Raw genomic sequence first — 5,153 nt, 5'->3', positions numbered from 1 at the left:
ATAAATAGCATTTATTAATGTTAATTAATATTAAGCTAAAAAAAAGTATTCATATAAAGGTTATGTACAGTGAATTAACATGAACATGAACACAGTTCATGTGGGTGTACAGCAATACACAATAAAGTGCTCTATAAACGCTTCATTCTTTCAAAATATCTTTAAAAATCAAGTTGAGTATTTTAACGGGGTGATATATATATTTATAACTGTTCTTAAAATTATGGTTTTCAGATGTTTTGAAGAGATAACAGTAACGTTTGTTTTGTTGTCAAAGTTTGTCTTAATTTTTTATTATTATTATTTTATATTCAATAAATAACACTATGTAAATATTGTCTATCAATGAAGATAAATTGATCATGCTAAAAAGTTGTATTTTTTAAAATCTTTTGCTATGTGACTGAATAGGACAAGTTCATGGTACAGTTAAGTAAAAAATAAATAAAAAACAACAACTGCAAAATACGAACAATGAAAGACTTAGTGACCCTTTATATTTTCTCAAAATATCAGACTCTCAAAGATCAGACATATTTATGTAATTACACTACATACAGTATGTGCATTTTGTTCAAAGATGGTCTGTAGGATGGCTCTCTACTCTGTCACCCTCTCTGCCTCTCACCCCTCCCCCCTGCAATAATGAGCTTCTCTGTGCCTGACTGAACGCACACACATACTGTAGAGACATTCACCAGAGTGACAGCAGGTTTCTGAGTTATTTTTTTAATTTTCTTTAATTCATTGAAGCTTGTATAAAATTTATATTTCCAGCACTTGCTCAGAATGATTAGATCTCTGTGTGAAAAAAGTTTTAAAGAGTTTGGATGCTGCACTTTAAAGATATAAAAAATTAAGGTTATGTTTTTTACTACATCTTTAAAAAATCACCACGTCAACACCGTTCGAGATATCCCAAATCCGCTCGCAATTTAACATCTTCAGAATCTTCTCTTCATGTTAAAAAAGTTTGGTGTGAAAAGCTGGTTGTTCTTAGGAGTAGTGTGAATTTGTTTACTACCTGATTTTTCAAAAAATCCACATTCAAATCAAAATAGCCGGCTTTCTGTTGGTCTTAGCTAATGAGTTTGATTTAGAAAGTTGTCCAGATTGATGAGAACAATATAAGTACAGAGTTTGGTGACTGTAGGAAAAACTAACCCCCCAACTTTTGTCAAAAGATGGCGCTATAGAGTGCCTGCTCCACGCCCATTTATGACCTTTTGCCAGTGTCTAACTATCATTAATATTGATGTGTGTGTTGAGTTTCATGAAATTCTAAGCATGTTATCTGCCTCGAAAAGACAGGAATCTAATTTTAAAGTTTGACACGTTGCCATGGCAACAGCATTTGATTTATCATCGACCCCTTTACATATTCTTATCGGCCGTGTTTTGACATGATTTTGATGAAGTTTAAAGAAAATCGAGTAAAATTAAGAGGCTGATTTCAAAGCATTTTGAAAATGACACACTTCCTGCTCCCAGTTGGTGGCGCTATAACTTTGACTCATAATAGTCACATTTATGGAATCGGCATCATACACGGAACAAACTGGTGAAGTTTCATCAGAATCAGGCGATGTGTGCAACAGTTATTAGACACTTCCTGTTTCTCATTTCTCGCCATAACTTTGTCGCCTTGCCACGGCCAAACCGTTCGAGATATCAAAAATCTCCTCGCAATTTAGCGTCCCCAATGTCTTGAGATCATGCTGACCGAGTTTGGTGACAATCCCATGGAATTCCTGGGAGGAGTACGTTAAATTCCAGAGCATGCGCTTTTTAAACAGCCCTAAATATCCCACTTCCTGTTGCGTGGAGCCCATGACATAGAGTACAAAAGTTGTTCAGCTCGATGAGTTCTATATGTGTACCGAGTTTCATATGAGTGCGTGCAAGTATGTGTGCGCAGTACATCAAGTTTTCAAACTGTGTTCCAGGGGGCGCTGTAGAGGCCCTGAACCACGCCCGGGTCCCAGCCTCTGTGGCGTCCGGACGACGGCAGATTCCGACGTGTGTGCAAATTTTCAAGAGTTTTTGAGTATGTTAAGGCCCCCAAAAGTGCCCCAACGGTTGAAAAAAAAAAAAAAAAAAAAAAAAAAAAAAAAAAAAAACAAATAAGAATCCTTAGAAGAACAATAGGGCCTTCGCCCTTTTGGGCTCGGGCCCTAATAATAATAATAAACGGAGCAGATTCAATAGGGTCCTCACACCATCGGTGCTCGGGCCCTAATTAAAGCTGCAAGCAGCGATGAACGGGCCCTCGCACACGGGCTCACCGCCGACCGGTGGCTTTAGGAACACGGAAAACGGTGGGCAGTATGCTTTTAATACAGTAAATGTAGGAAAAATTTGATCAAAGTCACTTAAATGTGCCAAACTTCCTGCTGCCAGCTGGTGGCGCTATGCCTATAACTGATTATTGGCATGTAGATGTGTTCAGGCCAGCACTTTCATCAAACATATGAAGTTTGGTGCAGATTGACCTTGGTATGTGTGAGTTAGTGCAAGATATGATATATCCTGCTGCCAATAGGTGGCCCTATAATAATATCTGTATATTGGCCTTTAGATGTCTTCAGGCCAGGACTCTTACCAAACATGTGAAGTTTGAGGCAGATCGGACATTTTATGGCTGAGTTATAACAACTTTTATGTCCATGGCGAAACATCAAAATTTGTCAGGCCGCCATGGACACGCCCTTTAACGAAAACTCAAGATCTTCACAATTTAACATCTCTAAGGCCTCGAGATCAGACTGACCAAATATAATGTTGATATCATTAAATCTCTAGGAGGAGTTTGGTACAAGTCATTTCCTGTTGCCAACAGGTGGCGCTGTGATTATAATAGAATATAGGCCTTCAGATTGGTTCAGGCCAGGACTCTTATCGAACATGTGAAGTTTGAGGCAAATCGGACATTTTATGGCTGAGTTATAACAAGATTTACATCCATGGCGAGACCACGAAATTTGCCAGGCCGCCACGGACACGCCCTTCAACGAAAACTCAAGATCTTCGCAATTTAACATCGCTAAAGCCTTTTTATTAGACTGACCGATTTTGGTGTTGATCTGATTAAATCTCCAGGAGGAATTTGTTGCAGAGTACAGCATGACACTTCCTGGTGCCTGCAGGTGGCGCTATGAGTAAAACTGAATATGGGCATGTAGATGTCTTCAGGTCAGGAGTGTTATCACACATGTGAAGTTTGGGGCAGATCGGGCATTTTATGCCTGAGTTATAGCAACTTCCTTTTTCATGGCGAAACATCGAAATTTGCGAGGCCGCCACGGACACGCCCTCCGATGAAAACTCTAGATCTTCACAATTTAACGTCACAAAGGGCTTTAGACTAGACTCTGCAAATTTGGTGTTGATCCGAATAAATCTGTAGGAGGAGTTCGTTCAAGTACGACACCTGAAAAAGGCAAAAATGACACAAATTTTGTTGAGAATATTAATATTAACCGACTTCCTGTTGGGTTCCGGATTTTGCTCCAAGAGGCTTTTTTGTAGGTATTGGTGTGTTACATGTGTGTACCGATTTCCGTGCATGTACGTGAATCACAGCTGAAAGCGCACACCGCGGAACGTGTAAAGGTGGCGCTGTCGAGCCATTTTGCCACACCCACTTCTGAAACCCATATCAGATGTAAATTTTCGCCAGGTCTGATGTGTGTGCGAAGTTTCATGAGTTTTCGGGTATGTCTAAGCCCTCAAAAATGCGATTCATTTTGGAGAAGAATAATAATAATAATAATAATAATAATAATAATAATAATTAAAGCTGCAAGCAGCGATGAACGGGCCCTCGCACACGGGCTCACCGCCGACCGGTGGCTTTAGGAACACAGCAAATGGTGGGTAGTATGCATTTAATACAGTAAAAATAGGAGAAATATGTCAAAGTCACTTAAATGTGCCAAATTTCCTGCTGCCAGCTGGTGGCGCTATGCCTATAACTGATTATTGACATGTAGATGTGTTCAGGCCACCACTTTCATCAAACATATGAAGTTTGGTGCAGATTGACCTTGGTATGTTTGAGTTAGTGAAAGATATGATATATCCTGCTGCCAACAGGTGGCGCTATAATAATATCTGAATATTGGTCTTTAGGTGTCTTCAGGCCAGGACTCTCACCAAACCTGTGAAGTTTGAGGCAGATCGGACATTTTATGGCTGAGTTATAACAACTTCTATGTCCATGGCAAAACATCAAACTTTGTCATGCAGCCACAGACACGCCCTTTAACGAAAACTCAAGATCTTCGCAATTTAACATCTTTAAGGCCTCTAGATCAGACTGACCAAATATAATGTTGATATCATTAAATCTCTAGGAGGAGTTTGATACAAGTCATTTCCTGTTGCCAACAGGTGGCGCTGTGATTATAATAGAATATTGGCCTTCAGATTGGTTTAGGCCAGGACTCTTATCGAACATGTGAAGTTTGAGGCAAATCGGACATTTTATGGCTGAGTTATTACAAGTGTATTATCCATGGCGAGACCTCGAAATTTGCCAGGCCGCCACGGACACGCCCTTCAACGAAAACTCAAGATCTTCGCAATTTAACATCACTAAAGCCTTTTTATTAGACTGACCGATTTTGGTGTTGATCTGATAAAATCTCTTGGAGGAGTTTGTTGCAGAGTGCAGCATGACACTTCCTGTTGCCAGCAGGTGGCGCTATGAGTAAAACTGAATATGGGCATGTAGATGTCATCAGGTCAGGAGTGTTATCACACATGTGAAGTTTGGGACGGATCGGAATTGTATGCCTGAGTTATAGCAACTTCCTTTTTCATGGCGAAACATCGAAATTTGCGAGGCCGCCACGGACACGCCCTCCGATGAAAACTCTAGATCTTCACAATTTAACGTCACAAAGGGCTTTAGACTAGACTCTGCAAATTTGGTGTTGATCCGAATAAATCTCTAGGAGGAGTTCGTTCAAGTACGAGGCCTGAAAATGGCAAAAATGACACAAAATTTGCTGAGAAAATTAAAAATAACCGACTTCCTGTTGGGTGTCAAATTTTGCTCCAAGAGGCTTTTTTGTTGGTATTGGTGTGTTACATGTGTGTACCGATTTTCGTGCATGTACGTGAATCACAGCTGAATGCGCACACCGCGA

The sequence above is a fragment of the Garra rufa genome, unplaced genomic scaffold (assembly GCF_049309525.1).
Source record: "Garra rufa unplaced genomic scaffold, GarRuf1.0 hap1_unplaced_002, whole genome shotgun sequence".
Taxonomy (NCBI): Eukaryota; Metazoa; Chordata; class Actinopteri; order Cypriniformes; family Cyprinidae; genus Garra; species Garra rufa.
Note: the sequence above shows the minus strand (reverse complement) of the source record.